General features: G+C 45.9%; 1 protein-coding gene across 1 annotated transcript in view; it reads left to right on the top strand.

Annotated features, from left to right (window-relative positions):
- HOOK1 (hook microtubule tethering protein 1) overlaps positions 1-20467 on the top strand; it is a 105348-nt gene that overhangs the window by 20435 nt on the left and 64446 nt on the right. The gene's annotated exons all lie outside the window — the stretch shown is intronic.

The following is a 20467-nucleotide window of genomic DNA, read 5'->3' as shown; positions in this document are numbered from 1 at the left end:
AGTATAAACAATTTGCATTAAAAAAAAAACTTGCAACTGCTTAAAAAATACTGTAACATGTTATAACAAAAATGCACAGTGCAGTACAGGAGGACAACTTTTGTATGAAACTTTTGCATTTGTAGATGGGGGCCTATCTGTAGTTCGGCTCAGTAAATCACTCCCTGAGAGTATTAAAAATCTGGCAAAAGATTTAACACTGTAACTCACCAGCCCAAACTCTATTTTTGAATAACATTTAGTGTGGTCAGGCTTTTATTACCTTCTGTTCCTCCTCTGCAGAGATTTTTCCCTAGCATCCTGTCCTCGTGACAGTTAGGGCTCGGTCCCACTAGGGGCAGGCGTTCTAGGTCCGATGTGGAGTCTGCATGTGACACTTGAGTGCGTTGCTGGGAGCAGACTTTGCTCCTATTTATGTCCTCTTTTATGCGCTGCATAATTTGGAAACAGCCCAATGATATTCAATGGGCTGTTGCACCTACTGCAAATTTTTAAGTGCATTTGTGTCTGTAATTTGAGTTAGGTGGAAGTGAGGGGGATATGGAGGCTGCCATTTTTATTTCCTTTTCAACCATACCAGTGGCCTGGCTATTCTGCTGATCTTTCATACATCAGTAGTATCTGAATCACACACCTGAAACAAGCATGCAGCAAATCCAGCTACCATTCAGTCAAATATCTGATCTGCATGCTTGTTCAGGGTCTATGGCTAAAATTATTAGAAGCAGAGGATCAGCAGGACAGCCAAGCAATCTGAATTGTTTAAAAGGAAATCATCATGTCAAACTCTAGATCCGCCTCACAGAAGTAGGAAATGTGGGTGCCCCTATGGTGGCGCAAGTTTGGGCGCCGCCATTGGTGCTCATTGTAATTCTCATCAAGGAGGGAACATTTGGGCTCCTAATAATTACAATGGGCCCCTATGGCGGCGCCTAACAATTTACATTTATTGCCTTTTCTTTTATACCGGCAGTGGAAGTGTTAGGTGTGGCGGGGATGCTTTGGGGGACGGATAAGGTTAGGCGGGGGAGGAAGAGATGATGCTTGGCATGGGTGAGGGGTTTGCGGTCGAGGGGACAGCTAAGGTTAGGCATTGGGTGGGACAGGTTAAGCTTGAGCATGGGGGGGGAGGTTTCGGCGGCGGGAACGGTTAAGGTTAGGTGTGGTATGCCCTTTTTTGAGTTCCCCCTCACTTGTACTTTAAATAATGGATGTGAACAGAATTTTGTTTAGTAGTGTCAATAAGGCCCTGTTCACATTACCAAACGCAGATTGCCATGCGATCGGAACGCAACAAGTACGAACACACGTCATCTGCGTTTGCATGCGTTGCGTGGCTGATCCCATTCACTGGAAGCGAATGGGTCAGCCGCACGTTTTGGGAAAATGTGTGCAGCGCGTGTTCGCGGACCGCACTGGCCCGCAACGCATGCAGTGTGAACATCAGACAGTGCAGTCTATGCAGTTCTGATGTCATGCGTGTCTGCCTCCTACACGTGTTGCCGAAAATGGGTTGGCAACGCACACAATGTGAACGAGGCCTAAAACGCTATCCATAGCAGAATGGGAGTCACCTCAGTCAGGTTTGATTTTTCTGTGTTCGTGCTGTGAAGATTTGCACATGTCTGGCTGTCTCAGATACAGGAAGTCAGTCCAGCAGACGGCAATCAAAAACTGTACAGTAGTATTTCTAACACTTCCCCTTTCCCATGCAGTCTAAAAACAGAAATAAATGTTTTGCTTGGATTTCACTCTGTTTTGCTCCCCGCTCACAGCTCTCAGTGCTGGAGGCCGGGCTACAATGTAATGCAGTTTTTGATGTGATGTTAGCAATGCTGCAGCATGCTTCACTTCTTACCCTTTTATACTTGTGAAGGAGAGCGGGGAAGCGGCTATATTTAGCCATCTAACTGGCATTCAGTAAGTACTGTTACTTAATTGAATTAGCTTTAGGGGGCAGCTTAACCTGGTCCTGTTCTGTGTCCTCTGTATTTGCCTGGTGATAAGTGACTGCAGTGCATATATTAACGCAATGTGCCAAATGATACAGTGCAGTGGCGGTCCTGCGTGTCTGTGCATTCATTATACACATCCTGCCTACACTCAGCTATTCCATCCACTGGGAGACAGTTTTACATATCTCACTGTTAAAGTGAACCAAGCATCCGATTTATTGTTGCTCTGTTAAATACATGGGCATCACCTACTTTGTATGGCCTCTCTCAGTAGCACGCATGCACCTATTGTGGCCTTTTTATGCAGTTCAGTGTGCCCCTTCCCGATCCTGGACTGCGGTATATGCAGCCATGTTTATTTAGGGCAAAAGGGCTGCTCCACCCACTCCATACCTTTCCTTGTGCCTGACCATGACATAAACTTGCAGTAGTGCGCATGCGCAGAGGGCACCCCGCATCCTCACTGATCAGTGTGTGCGTTCTTGTGAATTTGTCAACATAATGTTATTAACTAGCCAATGCTATGGCAACGTGTATTAAAGTGGACCCAAACTAAAAATACACGATTTCAGGAATAAAATCTATTTTCTAAATTCTAATAATAAATAGCAGCCTTTTTTCAGCTGCATGATGACAAATACAAAATATTGTACATTTATTGGAGGAACCCCTCCCTTCCTTTCATATTGCCGGGACAGAATCCGGCAAAATGCTGGAGTAGGTAGTGTCCGGCAATGGAGGAATTGCTAATGGCTGCCACCTGTATAACCCTAGTTATGGAAAGAGGAGGATGAAAAGCATGCACTGAAATGCTCATAGGCTTGAAGGAGTGTTTATTTATCTTTGTATTTGTCAGTGGTGCAACAAAATATTTTGAATAAAAAAAATGTTTGGTTTGGGTCCGCTTTAAGCTCAACACACACCATACAATCTTGGTTGTACAGATTTACCAAATCTATGTAGTATAAGGGCCAACAGATTGAAAATGCCTTGAATGATTGATTGGTTCAGCTCTTATACTACATGAAAGTGGTAAGATTGAACAACCAAGATTGTATGGTGTGTGTTGAGCCTTAAAGAGACTCCGTAACAAAAATTGCATCCTGTTTTTTATCATCCTACAAGTTCCAAAAGCTATTCTAATGTGTTCTGGCTTACTGCAGCACTTTCTACTATCACAGTCTCTGTAATAAATCAACTTATCTCTCTCTTGTCAGACTTGTCAGCCTGTGTCTGGAAGGCTGCCAAGTTCTTCAGTGTTGTGGTTCTGCTATGAACTCCTCCTTCCAGGCCCCTCTGTGCACACTGCCTGTGTATTATTTAGATTAGAGCAGCTTCTTGCTTCTCTCTTATCTTTTACAAGCTGGATAAATTGTCCTCTGAGCTGGCTGGGCTTTCACATAGTGAGGAATTACAGACAAAGGCAAAGCTGTTTGCAGGAAGAAACGAGCAGCCTGAAACTTCAGTGCATGGGGGAAAGAAACACACAAATGATCTCTTGAGATTCAAAAGGAAGGCTGTATACAACCTGCTTGTGTATGGATGTATTTTCTATGTGTGGACATATTGTACATCAACCTACTTCCTGTTTTGGTGGCCATTTTGTTTGTTTATAAACAAACTTTTAAAAACTGTTTTTAACCACTTTTAATGCGGCGGGGAGCGGCGAAATTGTGACAGAGGGGAATAGGAGATGTCCCCTAACGCACTGGTATGTTTACTTTTGTGCGATTTTAACAATACAGATTCTCTTTAAGGTGGCCACTAATGATCCAATCTTTTTTATCCAATCTTACCATTTCTATGTAATATAAGGTAACTGCATGAAGTATCCATTCAGTATATTCACTCCATTTACCCTTACACTACATAGATTTGGTAAGATTGGATGAAAAAGATTGGATCATTAGTGGCCACCATTACTCTCCACAAGTCTCAGTCCAGAAGCTATCGCTCATGCACAAAAGCAGACGTAGCAAATCTCTGACCTGATCTCGTCTAAATGTGTCCATACACTTCTTCGATTTCCTGAAGATTCGATAGATCTAATTGATTCCACCAAATGTCAGATCAATCGAAAATATTGATCTGACAGGATGTAAGGTCTGGGTCAATTGGGGGCTAAAAACACACGATTGGTTCACACGATGGCCAGGGGCCCCGGACCTCTCTCACTGGCCGGGGCCCCAAGGCCAACACGTGATACCTGGAGGGGAGTGCAGGTGGGCCTGGACCTCTCACACCCAGGCTCTGGACCTCTCACATCCAGAAAACCCACCAACAGTGCCTCCATACTGAATGCTTAATTCAACACACACAAGCAATAGAACACAGCAGTACATGCATCCAGCGACATTTGAAATTGGTCAGCAGGTGCTCGTCAGCCAATCAGGATGCACTGTCATACACCCTTTACCTGCCATACCACATCTAGCAGCCATTAGCATTCAGGTGGGAGGCTTCAGTTGGACGCCATCGCAAGATTGCGTCGCTAGCATGACCGCCCCGTGCAGGCATCCCTCCCACAGGGGTCCCTGGCCATCGTGTGAACCAATCGTGTGCTTTTAAACGTTTTTAAACGTTTTCTTTCAGCTCTAGGACATAGCGGACAGGTGAGCGGTTAGGGAGGGACCCCTGTGGGAGGGATGCCTGCACGGGGCGGTCCTGCTAGCGACGCAATCTTGCGATGGCGTCCAACTGAAGCCTCCCACCTGAATGCTAATGGCTGCTAGATGTGGTATGGCAGGTAAAGGGTGTATGACAGTGCATCCTGTCAATTGGGGGCTAGGCAGACGTGGTAGTAGATCGAAGGCGCTTAGCTTTTAACTGTATCGATCAGTGTCAAACTGCAGTTTGATTTTTCAAAATCTTCCCTGCTGAAATCGATGTGCCGTGTGTGGTAGGAATCAATTCCTCCTAAAATTATCCCTTTTTAAAGAGGGATCAATCGTTTTGACACTTTGGCCCATATGCAATTCCCTTTTTCACCTGAGTTTTCTCCTAGGTGATATTTTCACAAATGCTTTTTAAGCCATCAACAAACAACAAAATACTCAAAATAAACGTAATAGTACTTTTTCACCAACATTTAGGTACTTTTTCAATTGTAAAACGCTGAAAAGTTAGTTTCAAGGGACTCCGAGCACCTCTCATGGGCATGCCTTTAAGACTCCGACCAGTACTGCAAAGTACTTAAAGATGCATACCTTTCTGTAGCCTGTGCTCTCCTCTTTCATTTGATGCCTGACTCGCCATTCTACACTAGTTTTTGTTCAATTTAAAAATCGCGGCTGCCATCTTGGCTATGTTATAACTTTCGGGTCACCTCGTCTTCTCTGTAAGGGCCAGTACACACCACAAACCTCTAGCAGATCCACAAAACTCTAGAGGTTTTTGAAGCAGATTTTCAGAGAGATTTTTGGCATGTTTAGAGAGGTTTTCTAAACACACCTAGCGTTTTTTGGAGCGTATTTGTGTAGCAGATTTTATATTTTGTTACAGTAAAGCTGTTACTGAACAGCTGTAACAAAAACACCTGGAAAACTGCTCTGATCTAGCGTTTTTCTGAGCGGTTTTCCACTTTCCTATACTTTAACCTCCCTGGCGTTTAATTTCCCCAGAATTTCTGTGCAAAAAGTGATCCAATTAATTTTCATAACTTTTTTTTTTCCCTGTAACTTGCCAGAATGTGTCAAGCAAGGGTCTAGTATACAGTGCTGGAGAGTATTGACGTGTGTGCATGTCAATGCCGTTAACAGCATGTTTTGTATGGCTGTGTATAGCTGTCAATACCGCTAGGGAGGTTCACATTGAGGCAAAAACGCCTCAGAAATCTAAAAAATGTTGCAGCCTCCGAGTTTGTTTGTGGAATAAACAAACCGCTCTGGTGTGCACCAGACCATTGAAATACAAGCCGTTTTCAAACATCTTGCATTTTTAAAAACAATCCAGAACCGCTCTGGTGTGCACCAGCCCTTAGGGAAGTGCACCACTGAATAAAGCAGGAAGAGGAAGTAACACGCATGGCCATTGCAAGAGGCTCCTCCAGAGGGGTCATAGCACGACTTTTGTTGGAAGTCGTCTGGCTTAAAGGCATGCCCATGAGAGGTGCTCGGAGACCCTTTAAAGAGAAAATGAAAATTATCTCCTAGGAGATAAAGGTAAAAAATGTATTGCATATGGCCCCTTGGGTGGTAATCTATATGTGTATGGCCAGCTTAAACAGAGCTCAAGGTGGGCTCATATAATTAAAAAAAAAAAAAATCCTATGCTGCCTGATCTGGGGGGCTGGACGGATCAGGTAGCCGTCATCCTTGCTGCTCCGTTGGCCTGCAATCCATCTCTTTTGTTTTCATGACCTCTGGGGTCACGACACTGGAAGGGGAGCTCTGCCCCCCTGCTGCATGCCTCAGGTTCACTTTTTAAGGCTACATTTTCCCATTGCTCCCAACTGTCCCTTTTTCCCTTTGGGAGCGCTGACCCTCTTTCCTCTTTATTTGTCCCTCTTTTAGGAGTTTGTCCCTCTTTCTATGTAAATATATATATTTCTCTACTAAAAAATGTTTGACTTTATTCCCATCCTTTAAATTGATATATTACTAATTGTAAAATGTTAATATAAAGGAAAATGAACCAGGATAGAAAGGACCAATGTGGTTTGAATTATAGAACATATTTTTCTTATGAAATCTTTATGATATGCGTGACTAGGGGTGTGCTGGGGGTGTGACGAGAGGTGTAACGGGGCGTGATCAGGTGTGGCAGGGGAGTGGCTTAAAGGAGTTGTCAGGCAAATTTGAATAAAATAAACGCTACTTACCGGGGGCTTCCTCCAGCCCCAAGCTCCCAGGACCTCCCTCGCCGCAGCTCTGCCCGAGCTCCGACCCAGTCCCCGGCGATGACGTCAGAGCGACCTGGTTTTACACTATGTGAGGCATTTGCTTTGAGGTTACAAGGGCATGAAGGTCGACATCTAATGTGAAGGGATAACAGAAGGAGATTCAGCTCCGGTAGTGACATACAGCAGTTCGGTGTGGTGAGGGACGGCCCGAAGTGTCCCAAAGCGCTTTCAGACCTAGTTAAAGGTCTTATCTTCTGGTGAGTGTCTGTACACCGGGTGCTGGTGGAGGATAGAGGAAGATAAGAAGTCTTTGTTGTTGCCTTTGCAGATGTGGACTATGCGGTTGAAGCCATTTTTTATTCACATGGACTTAGTTGTGTAGCGCTTACCTTCTGTTGTGTTTGTATCGCTCTGTACTGCGACTGCGCGATCGGCGCTGTCAATCACCGCCACGTGGGCTGGAGCAGACTACGCAGGCGCAGTAGCAGAGCGACCTCCAGGTCGCTCTGACATCATCGCCGGGGACCGGGTCGGAGCTCTTGCAAATTTGCCTGACAACTCCTTTAAGTGTTCCTCTTTCTCACTTCAAAAAGTTGGGAGGTATGCATTTTCCGTTAAGCCAAAACCAAATGACTGGCACGCTGCACTTCAACTTGCATAGCAGTAGTAAGAAAGATTAATGTGCGTCCTATTGGATGCGTTCTACCACTCACTATGGAACGTGTCCCAGAGTACATGTATTACAGTGGTGACACGCATAGGATCACCGGACTTCTGGGTAAATTAACCCCCCTATCCCGCAGGCACAGGTGCATTAATTAACCTACATTAGCATTCAAAATTCGAGTACTTCTGTACTCTAAAGCCTATCCCATATAATCATGGCTGAGGGGCAGTCCAGTGTGATAGGAGGCTGAGAAGGGAAATACTCCTCACCCCTCTGTAGAAGGTGCTGAAATACGATCTATGCTGTGCTCACATGTGTTTACAAAGCAAGCTAGATAGGACAGTGCAGTTTCTAGAAGAAAAAAAAAAGAGTAAGGGCCGATTCACACTTGTTCACGTGTATCTGTGGCTCTGTTTTTGGGCCTAGACCAAAACCGGAGCCACGGATACCAATGTTAAAAAAGCAGCCATCTTCACTCACTTTCAAAACGGATCTGTGGGCGACCCGGGGGATCAGTTTTTGAAAAACTGAACGGAGAGTCCGGACTTGTCGGGACTTCACGGAGCCCGGATACACGGAGGGGTAGTGGCAGGCAATGCAAAAACGGATCTCCCTCTACACAGACGCAAAGACAGGGAGATTTGGATTGCCTACTGCCTGCTCCTCCCCTCTACGTCGCCCCCCCCCCCCCTCCCCAGGTAGCCTGAAGGGAGTAGCAGCATGGAAGGGGAGCAGCAGGCACATCAGCTGGGAGGGGGGTCGCCCTCCCCCCTCACCTGGGTCCACCCGTCACCGCTCCCCCTCCAGCTATTTGCGCAAATGTAATTGGGATGCAATTGCCTTCCTTCCTCCGCTTGCCGCGTGACTTCCTGCAATGCCGGCCAGTGAAGTATAGAGGGCGGCATTGCAGGAAGTCACATGGCAAGCAGTGGGACGCAAGGAAGGAATGTAATTGCTTCCCGCTCGCTGCATTACAATTACATTTGCGCAAATAGCTGGAGGGGGAGCGGAGACAGGGGGACCTCCCCTCCTGGCCCGCTGTGCCCGCTGACCCCCTTCCTGGCTGCCACCCCCTTCAGTTCGGCGGCCCCCTTCCTGCGACACTCCCCACCCCCACCAGGGCTGGGGATCTGTTTTTTTTTTTTTTAAATGAAAACTGATCTGAAACATATGCTGCAAACGGCAGCACGGATCCACTTGCTTTCCCGGTTTTTGAAAACTGGAGCCTGGACCACGAATTGCGTTCTGCAACTGTACCTAGTGTGGACCGAGCCTTAAAGGGAACCTAAACTGAGGATATGTTTTTTTTTTTCCCTTTTAAAATAATACCAGTTGCCTGGCAACCCTGCTGATCCTGTGTCTCTAATACTTTCAGCCACAGCCCCTCAACAAGCATGCAGATCAGGTGCTCTGACTGAAGTCAGACTGGATTAGCTGCATGCTTGTTTCAGGTGTGTGATTCAGCCACTACTGCAGCCAAAGAGATCAGCAGGCCTGCCAGGCAACTGGTATTTTTTTTTAAAAGGAAACCTCCATATCCCTCTCAGTTTAGGTTCCCTTTAAGGGAGGAAATAACACCAGGATTGGCTTTAGTTAGAGGCAGTAAAGATGAAAATGTATGGAACATTATTTACTATATAATATTCACTGAAATCAAAACCTGGACAGTACAATATGTTATGTAAATAGAACAAGTATTTAGCTAATTATATATGTGTTTTATTTTTCCTGTGATAGGAGGGCTGTCCCTGCTGCTTTAAGCATTAATAGATGGCTTAAAGTGGACATAGTTTGAAATATTATAAAGGCTGACATTGCCTACCTAATTTTTTTGTCTGGCTGTCATGCTGAGCTTTTGGCTTCGGTAGTTTTTGAGTGACACACTAGGTAAATGCATGCAGCCATTGGAGGCAGAACACCTAATCTGCATAATCATTCTGGGTAGTGACTCAGAATACGCAGACATTCACAATGACAACCAGACAACTAATATCATGCTTTTTCACTGTCTGTTTTAAAATGAAACGTGCAAGTCTGTATATTTAGCTGTGTCACACTGCATCACTAATTATAAGTACTTTTATTCACATACAATGGCAGCACGTGATGTTTAGACTTAGCACAGAGGGCTTGGCTCAAGAAACTGGCGCAAAGACAGGCAAATAGCTTTTTTTTTTTATATATCTGCTGCTGATTATCCTTTAAGCTATTTTCAGACTACAAACCAGCGTTAGCGATGCGGTGCGTCGCACTTGACGCACCACCAAAAAAACAGGCTTGCAGGGAACACCGTGATATTGTGCAGTGTTCCTTGTCTGGCCAACGGCCAAGCAGGAAGTGGCATGCGCATGATGCGCACTTGCCGTCACTTCCTGCTTCTGGTATGCGGAAGCTTATTGTTAAAATATGCTTCTGCGCATGCATGCCGCGACCTCAACGTGTTTAAAGAGAACCTGAGGTGGTATACAGAAATCCTAATAGGACCCAGAGGCATGTCATGTGCACAAAGACATGCCCCGGGTCACTGTATCACCACTGCCAGCCCCCCGCGCGTGCTTCCTTCCGTGGTCCTGCTGGCGGCTCTGTTAGGTGCGGGACTTTGAATGGAGTCCTGCACCACTGTGCATGCTGTGCCCATTCATGTGCCCGTCGCCATAAGCAGCCCGCGTGTCCACAGTTCAGTCTTTTGAGAACCGAGCTTGCGCTGAACACTCACATTGATGGGAGAGGGATGCCTCTGGATCTTAGGGCGCGATTCCACTTGAGCGGCGCGCGTCTGCGAGACGCGCACCGTTTCTTGTGGGTCTGCGGGGAAAGCAGACGAATCCCATCAGCCGTGCCATGCTCGGCTATGGGATCCGCAGCCTCCCGCGCCGATTCGGATGGAAGAGCCGGTCGAATCGCTAGCGGTAGCGATTCGGCCGGCGGTATCATTGCACCCTATGGCAGAGTTTCCCCGCACTATTCGCCTGCGGGGAAACTCTGCGGATTCGCGGCGGTTTCCGCTCAAGTGGAGACGCGCCCTTAATCTTGATCTGAATGAGATTGAAGTTTGAGATAACAGAGGCGCCAAATTAGAATAAAAACATCTAAAATCAGTTTAAAAGGAGGGGGGTTGGTGGATGCCACCCTCAGGTATATAAAGAGACCAGCCAATGAGCCGTTATATATAAATAAATAATACAATTTATTATAAAATCTCCAGGTATGCAACGCGTTTCACGGGTCAAATGCCCGCTTCATCAGGCAATCAGTGTTGGAGATACACAAGGCTGTATCAATTTTCTGGCCAAGCGCCTACTGTAGGCGCTTGGCCAGAAAATTGATACAGCCTTGTGTATCTCCAACACTGATTGCCTGATGAAGCGGGCATTTGACCCGTGAAACGCGTTGCATACCTGGAGATTTTATAATAAATTGTATTATTTATTTATATATAACGGCTCATTGGCTGGTCTCTTTATATACCTGAGGGTGGCATCCACCAACCCCCCTCCTTTTAAACTGATTTTAGATGTTTTTATTCTAATTTGGCGCCTCTGTTATCTCAAACTTCAATCCGATCTAGTCCACCCTTGGTGGAGGGGTATATTCCCCTTTTTCTTCCTGTCTACAGAGAGCGACTTCTTAATACCTGAGTGGGGTCAGGTCATAATTCTCCCCATCCGTGCATCCAGTGGTTGCCTTTGTGGTAACCCAGACTTGTGAGTATATTACTTACTACCGTTATTTTATACAACATTTGTCGTGACATACTACACCATATTGGGCTCTCGGTTTCAAACTTTTGTATTTCTCCAAGTTGATCTGAATGAGGTTTCTCACAGCGACCCCCGGTATCACGGTAACGCATATTAATAACAGTAACGTTTATTAGTTAGGCACTTTACCGTAGCAACGATTAAGCTACTCAAGTACTGCGGATTGCACTAATAGCGTAACTCGCAGTACTGGCTGCTGATGGTAACGGTCACACTGCCGTGCGCAGTCTGTGCATGTCAGTATTGGGTTGTGTTCCCACTAGATAGAACAGACATTTTTCCTCTGTTCTCCTCTCATCACGAAATTGACAGTTCCTATTTTATAAATAGGAGCCATGTGCGCTTGCATACTTAAGTTTTCGAAATAAGAAAGAGGGACACTTAAGACCCATCCACAGTCATGCATATCATAAAGATTTCATAAGAAAAATATGTTGTTTCATAGTTCAAATCACACTGGTCCTTTGTATCCTGATTTATTTTCCTTCAAATTAAAGGATTAATTGATTGATTCCCGCTCGTCCCTGCCGGCGGTCCTTATCAGCCGCTCGATTCCATGCCATTGTCCGCCGGCGGGAATCGAGCGAGCACGGCTCGAGTGGCTTGATCGGGCCAGCTGAATATTATCAGCTGGCCGGATCAGCTGGTCGATACACGGTACACAAACGTACCGTGTATCCCCAGCATAAGGGGTAATGGATCTGCCTCAGACTACAGCCAGATCACAGCAGACCATCAGAGCGGACATTACGCTGTCCACTCCCGCCGGCTGCACGTGATCCGGCTACAGATTGGAACACGGCCTTAAGACGTGTACACGCCTGATTTCTTTAAACGACGCGACGTTACACCCGTTCTGACGACAGTTTCCCCGTGTGTACAGTCTGATAAGGCAGTTGTGTCCACTTTTCAGCGACTGTAACATTGGTGTTTAACTGAAAAGCGGACACAACTGTGTCAGTGGGCCCCTTAGAGTTGAGTATCAGATTAAGTTGGGAGTGATCTCCCAGTAGGGCACCTGTAACAAGAGCCACAGGTGAGATTTCAGTCCCCTGCGTCACACATGTCCTTAGCGTGGGGTTGTAGCTACAGAGCTTTACTCAGCCCTGCAACTCATTCTTGCTCAGCGCTGTGTAAAATAACGTAGGTTACACAAAGAGCTTTCTGCATCTCCCCATTGGTTATGAGGCAATTTGAAGTTGCGTTAACTCTGTGGACTGGCAGGACCGGTTCTGCTGACTCCTGGGTGTGTTCACAGCCTGAAAGAGGATGCAGTTTAGAGGATTGATTGTAACCACAAAATTCTCAGATTCCTGACTGTGAATTGCATTCGTAATTTGAATATTTTCTTTTTGTGCAATATATGTCCGGAATTTGCTTTCCACGCCAGTCCTCATGTGAATTAGGCCAGCTTTCATTGATCCGTGTCCTGATCGGGGACGAGTAAACCGCTAATTAGCCACTCCTGGGAGGAGGAAGTTTCGATGAGAAAATAGCTGAACAATTAATACAGTTGCTGCTTAGAGTAGGTTGCCTTCTAAAAACAGAAGGTATTTGCGACAATTCAGCTTAAAGAAACCCAGAGACAAACTAACAGTTTTATACATACCTGGGGCTTCCTCCAGCCCCATTAGCCTGGATCGCTCCCACACCGCCATCCTCCGCTGCCGGGTCCCGTCATTTCCGCCAGTTGACGCAAGCGCAGTGCGCTCCCTCTGTACTGCACAGGCGCATGCGTAAAGATACGGAGGGAGTCCCTGCGCTTGCGTACAATTGGCCACGATAGAGGCAGCGGAGGACAGCGGCATGGGAGCGAACTTTTCCAATTTCTTTTTTAGTAGCTTCGTCTCTGGTTCCCTTTAAGTGCGGCTCTGTAAATTTTATAAGCTATAGGCTTGCTATACACCAGCGGTTCTGGATGTAACCCTGGCTTCAGGGGCATAAAGTGATGATTTGCATATTTAGTAGTGATGCATTGTGGGAAACTAGTTGCTCACTTAAAGGAAGACTTAAGTCATGTTAAAAAAAAAGCCTCCGGTCCCCCCGCTGTGGCTCAGTTTCTCTTTCAGTGACTGGGCCAGTGCATGGCCACTGCACCTGCAGGGCCCTGACCATGCGCGTCCTCATTCGTGCTCCTGTCGGCAGGAGCCGTTTAGCAATCAGGTGCTGTGGCAAAGCACGTGCGTTGTAATGCAGACAAGCACACGCAGCGTTTTGCAGGTTAGTGTTTATTGAAATAATCAAGTTTCCCATCTGAATACATGTGAACCCTGCCTAAGTGCGTTCCATGCAGGAGTACAGCTGCTGGTTAAGTTAAAGCGGAACCCGAGGTGAGTGGGATATGGAGGCTGCCATATTTTTTTTTCCTTTTAGAAAATACCAGTTACCTGGCAGCTCTGCTGATCTTCTGGCATCCGTTGTGTTTAAGTCACAACCTTGTAACAAGCATGCAACTAATCCAGTCAGAAAAGTCAGAGCACCCGTCCTGCTGTATGCTTTATTCAAGGTCTATGGCTAAAGGAATTAGAGGCAGAGGATTGAGGGGCTAGCCAGATAACTTGCATTGTTAAAATGAAATAAATATAGCAGCCTCCATATCCCTCTCAGCTTGGGTTCCATTTAACTTCTTCCTCTACACTATCCCCACCCCTGTACATACAGGGACACCTTTCTCAGGGTGTTGTCTGTCCATTGCAATGCCCTGAGAGTGGGATGCTTTGTGGCTATAACACATTGGCAGATGTTTCTTTATAGTTCAGAGGTTACTAAGCTCAGACCATCACTTATCTCCCCAGAAGCCCACAGGCCTGGGAAATCGGACACACCACACGCATATACAGGCCTGAATTTACATCACAGGAGCCTAAAGGCAATGATGTCCTGGCACCCCAGACTTCACCCTCCATGAACCGCGTACGAGAGATAACGGCGCCGGAGACTTGGGTGCAGGACACAGCCTGTATATGGCTGATCCTGCTGCCGCACAAGTCCGGGCTGTGTTAATTACTATTCCCCCTCCAGGCCGCCATGGATAGTGGGGGAATGAAATAATTCGGCTTCCAGCAAATGCTGGAAGCCAAATTATTGTTTTAAAAGCAACTTCAGCTCCATCTTACGGCGCTGAAGTTACTCCCTGTGCCGGCTTTAGCCGTAGTTCCTATTAGGGCCTATGGTGGCGCCTCCTGCGCTGCTGCGCACACGTCTCCAGCGCTGGATTCACTGTGTTCGCCATGAACCTACAAACCTCCACCAAACTGCACTGCAAGTGTGCTGGATGTCCCAGCTGTCCCTTCTCCCTTACTTCCCTTGCCAGTCATAGGTAGCTACAGGTGCCCCTTAGTATTGGGTAGCCAGAGGTACACTCAGTACTAAGTAGCTAGAGGTGCCCCCGACTGAAGGGAGATCTTGCCAGTGGAATGCTGAGAGCTGGGTGAATAACCTCTCATCAGAACTCTGCATAGGGAAGGAGGGAGGGAGGGAGGCACTAGGGCAGGGAGGGAGCCGCCTTTCCATCATCAGGTGCCTGTAGGCGCGTTTCTACAGTGCTTTATGGTAAATCCGGCCCTGCGAATATACTGTATGTTGGATAGTCTGAAATCAGCTGTATAAAAGACTTTGTGTGTTTTTTTTTTTTTTATACATACAGAGGAAATATTACCCAAATATGGAAGTAACACATGCAGATTAATACAAAATAGTCAGCCAATGAAAAGTAAGGAAAACAATATTACCACATCAAATTTGTACTCAGCATTAACCTGTTAACTGAAACCACACCCCCACACCATGATGCCAAACTAGAAATTACAGGTCAACTTACCCTTGGCTGATATATAACAGAAACAAGGATATGACTTAATGCCATTGTTCCAAATATCTCACGCTTCTGGCGCAACACTATTACATTTCTAAATGCAGAATCTAAAATAAGCTTACAAAAATAAAATCCAATAACCTCTCTGCAATCAGAATGGCTCCTATTTTAGACCGGACCTCTTTAGGAGCATCATGGCCACTGAGAGGCTCCTGCTTACAGAAGTAGTGAGAGCTGGCTCTTGTGATTTTTGTCTATGTGGATTGCCTGATCTAACTGTGCCCCCATTGTGTTCTTAGGCTGTCAGTGCGACAGAATGGTTCCCTCCTCAGAGTACAGTCGGCAGTAGATCTGCCAGTTCTTCCATACGCTACACAAATTAAAGCAAATCTGAAGTGAAAATAAACTTTTATGTTATAATGAATTGTATGTGTAGTACAGATAATAAATAGTACATTAGTAGCCAAGAAAGGAGTCTCATATTTTTATTTTCAGTTATTTAGCTTTCTTTATAACATTGCATCATACTGTCATAGTTGCAGTTTAGAATCCACACTCTGCCTTATAAGTTGTAAGCAGCGCTAAAGACGCTTTCAACTTTCTTGCAATAAAACCTTATCTCAAGCTGTCTATCTCTGTTTCTTGGCTATTTACACTCTTCAGAAAACGGGACAGAGTTCGACCAAGTTGGGTCAGAGAGCTCAGAGAAGCTCTTTTGCATAGATAACAACTGAAGGTTTTTTTTTTTTTTTTTTAACTCATCCTATACTGGAAACCAGAAAGGGACTTCACATAATTTCTTAGTAGGGCTAATATCATCTCACTAATATTATAAATGAGAAAGTTTGGATGTTTCTTACTCCATCACGCAACAATGGCTGAACGGATTTTAATGAAATCCCCACACCCCACGTGGTTGGACGCGTGGGGGTGGAGGTGTGTGTATGAGGAATAGTGCGGCTGTCCCAATTAAGGGGGAGGGCAGCCGCAGGCGGCGCCACTAGGCCAATTCATGGAAGGTTTATAGCTAAAATCGATTGGGAATCAGCCTGCGGTTTATTGCAGCCACATCTCTCTCCAATCAGTTCCGATCAGAGAGAGATCTGTCTCTCGGTCGATCAACTGCCAAAATTGCTAGATGTATGGGCACCTTTACAGGTAAAAATTAATAAGCTTTGTGAATCGACCCCCATTTCAGATATCACTTCAGATTTCTGGAATAATTGTATTATATTCGTGTCTATTTTTCATTGTATATATGATGCATTTATCATCACTATACAGCGCATTCTTACTGACAGCATAGCAGGATAAAACAGAGTGCAGTATAAAAATATACAGTCGCAACTCAGCTCTTAATTTTTTCACCTAATATATATCCACCAGCCACAATTTCTTCAGGCAATACCTCTGGCAGACCCTGCCACAGGAACTCGCTGCCACAAAGGCCTGAATGATAAATTGAATGTAAACCGAAATTGCGATCTCCAAGATCACGATTTTGGAATCGTCAAAGCGGTGATTTCTGTGATGACGTCACTTCTGCGTGGGGGAAGTTTGAAGAAGCGGCTTCAAACTTCTACCAAGTCCTGGTGCGTGTGTCCAGCAGCATCGTCTTGGTTGGACATAGTCCAACACTGTCTGTCCTCTATCGCCGTCTGCCGGCTCTCGTGCACGGCATACTTCCTGGTTCCTGTATGCCACATGACATACAGGAACTATGCTGTGCATTAGAGCCTGAAGGAGGGGAAGTGGATAGAGGGGCATCGCTGGACCCATGGTGGAAGGTATGTCCAACACTGCCGCAGCTTGTGGCACATAGAGAGAGAGCGAGCACAGAGACCCAGAGAGGGGCACAAAGAGTGACAGAGTGAACACACAGAGGGACAGAGAGACAGCAGGCACAGAGAGAGACCCAAAGTGGGCACAGAGAGACAAAAGGGGCACAGAGAGAGACACAAAGCGGGACACGGGGGCACAGAGAGAGACATACAGGGGACACAAAGATACAGAGTGGGCACAGAGCAAGTCACGGGGGACCCAGAGAGAGACCCAGAGGGGGCACAGAGAGACACGGGGGGGGGGGGCACAGAGAGAGACGCGGGGCACAAAGAGACATAAAGGGGGCACAAAAAGAGACATTAAGGGGACACAGAGAGAGAGAAAGTGTGCACAAAGAGAGGCACAGAAGGGGAACAAACAGGCACAGTGGGGGAACAAAGCTTGATTTGAAGGAAATTGTGAATCGAATCAAAATGGTGATTTCGGACAGAAATCACTCGATTCAATTTTTTCCTAAAATCGTTCAGGCCAACTGCCACATGACCTCACTGCCACATGATATACAATTTAGTTGCTGCCTTTCCCTCCTTGTTCCTTTTTTCTTTTAGATCGTAAGCCAGTAGAAGCAGGACTTTATCCCCACTGTTTCCTGTATGTGTTGCTAGACAATGTGCATTATTTATTGTCACCTTTATGTTTATGGCCTCTGTTTTAATCATCTAGGGTCATATCCTTCCTTGTACAGTGCCATAAAAGACAATGGCACTATATACATCATTGATAGCAATACACACCTTTGCATGACAGCACAGTGGCATAATGGGTAGCACTCTCACTTTGCAATCTTGGGAGTCCTAAATTCAATCCCCAGTCAAAAGCCTTTCTGTATGGATTATGTATGTTCTCCTCATGCTTGTATGGGTTTCCTCCAGGCACTCCAGTTTTTTCCTACATATTAAGAACCTCCTAATAGGTTAATTGGTTTCCAAAAGTAGATTATGGTATGGACATTAGATTGTGAGTCCCTTTGAGGGACAGCTGTGGTAGTAGCTATGGGGCGTATGCACTAAACTGCGTGAAAGGGGGTCTGAAACAAAATAAAAAAAAACACAAAAACAGATACTCACCTAAGAGGGAAGGCTCTGCGTCCTATAAAGCCTTCCCATTCTTCTCCTGGTCTGCTTGTTACAGCGCTGACTCCCCCTTTCATATCCCCCGCCGTGGGAGGCTTCGGTGCTCCCAAAGACGGGCGGCTCTGTACTGCGCATGCGCGAGAAGCCCCCAGCAGCACCAGAGAACAGCGAACCCATCGGTCGGAGACTGCTAATGGGGGACTCAATGCTGGGACGAAAAAACCATAGGAAGAGCAGGATGGCTCTATGGGACCCCAGAGCCTTCCCTCTCCTTTGGTGATTAGTTGTTTTTTGTTTTTTTTTATTATTTTGCTTCAGACTCACTTTAAAGGGAACCTGAAGCGAGGAAAATGATTTAAAAGAAACACATGACACAGCTGTAAAGGAATATTACATACTTACCTCACTGTCAGTTCCTCTCAGAAGCTCACCATTTTCTTCTCCATTCCAGTTCTGGCAATATTTTGTCAGAACTGAAATGCACCAGTTGCTGTCAGTTATATATCAGCAGCTGTCAGTTACAACTGAATGTGTGAGGTAATGTCAGTGTTTCCCTATGGCTCAAGTGGGTGATATTACAGTTTAACAGTGTGCTGACTAGGAAGCTGTTAGGGGGTGACGGCCATTTTTAAAATGGAGGATGGAGAATTGCATTGATCACAGTGGACAGATGGGACGCAGGAGAGGAGAAAGAGATTGAGTAGTAGACTACACAGGCGGTATAGATGGCACGGTTATTCCGACTTTTTTTTTATTTTCAATTCAGATTCTCTTTAAGTGGCCCAAAGGCATTCTTAAAGTGACTCAGAGCTGAATCAAATGAAAAGTTTTATACATACCTGAGGCTTCCTCCAGCCCCATTCGCTCGGATTGCTCCCACGCCGCCGTCCTCCGCTGCCCCCAGCTTTAGTACCGGGTCCCGTCACTTGAGCCAGTCTGACATAAAAGAAGTGCGCTGTTTGCATATCTCTCCAGCAGCCGCTGGAGAGATACATAGAGGGCGCACTTCTCCGGCGTAGACTGGCCCCGACTGGCTGAAGTGACGGAACCCGTTTCCCGAAGCTGCAGAGGATGGGAGCGATCCGAGCAGATTGGGCTGGAGGAAGCCTGAGGTATGTATAAAACTTTTTCTTTGATTCAGCTCTGCTACACTTTAACTTACATAAGGCTTCTTCCAGCCCTCTTTAGACCTTCAGGTCCCTTACTGTCCTCCCGATCCACTGTTATGCGCCTCTAAAAGTTGTCCAACTGAGCCCTGTCACAAGCTACTGCACATACAGGGCCCCGGCCTCGATCGTGCTCCCATAGCCAGAAGCGTTCACATGTGCAAAACTGTGTAAAACTTGCAACTGTGCATGCGCAGAATGCTCGTGACCACAGGAGAGTGATGGGGGCTGCAGATGCGCAGCAGCCCATGACAGCTTTCAGAGGCAGATAGCAGAGGAACACATCAAACTAGAAGAACACTGAGGGACCTGAAGGACTTCAGGGGCTGGAAGAAGCCCCCCCCCCCCCCCCCCCCCATTAGGTTAAACTGAACCAGAAAATGATTAAGATGAAATGGGGTTCTAGGCAAGACAGCCGCACCCACCAGCCCCTTAGACTCTCTCCAAGCCCTAGGCAACTGCCTAGATTTGCCGTGTGGATGATCTGGCTCTGAACTAATTAAGTCATTTGTGTGCGTAAAGTCTTACCAAACGATGAGTAGAGCACAATGCAATATATGACATGAGATGCATCTACTCATCCTGTGGTAATACTTTACATATGCTATTCTGCTTACTTCATCATACACCCCTATGTGCTCTGTAAAGCAATGCAAAAAATGTCAGTGCAATATCAATACAAAATAATACTATTAGTTCATAAGATCCGATCATTGCCCTCATGTTTGGCCTAAAATGTGTCAGAAACGCATGACAGGAGCTAAACCCAAACATCCACCTTCTCAAGCCCTAAAGCAGCATGGAATAAGTTGGTGCTATATAAATATCATAAGTAAGATAAACTTAGAGAAACTGTAACCAAGAATTGAACTTCATCCCAGTCAGTAGCTGATACCCCCTTTCACATGAGAAATCTATTCCTTTTCACAAACGTATCATCGGGGGGCTCTGTATGGCTGATATTGTGGTGAAACCCCTCCCACGGGAAACTGTGAGGACCATGGTCCTGGCTGTTTCCTGTTTGTGAACCTCGTTGCATTGTGGGAAATAGCTGTTTACAGCTGTTTCCAACTGCCAAAAAAAGCAAGCAGCTTCTCCTTCCACTGACATCACCTGCCAGCAGTAAAAATGTCACCATGTGATAAGTGTCAGAATGTACATCAGAGAGAGGAAAGTTTTTGCAATGGATAAACACTGACTATATCATTTATACATAATAATTATTGGAAAAATGAAGCACTTTTTTTAAATTACATTATTTTCACTGGAGTTCCTCTTTAAGAACATGTTACTGTGATGTTGAGAACATTTACTTCCATAATTCAACAAATGACATGTTTATCTTCCCC

Source organism: Hyperolius riggenbachi, chromosome 6, assembly GCF_040937935.1.
Source record: "Hyperolius riggenbachi isolate aHypRig1 chromosome 6, aHypRig1.pri, whole genome shotgun sequence".
Taxonomy (NCBI): Eukaryota; Metazoa; Chordata; class Amphibia; order Anura; family Hyperoliidae; genus Hyperolius; species Hyperolius riggenbachi.
This window is presented reverse-complemented; position numbering and strand designations above follow the sequence as displayed.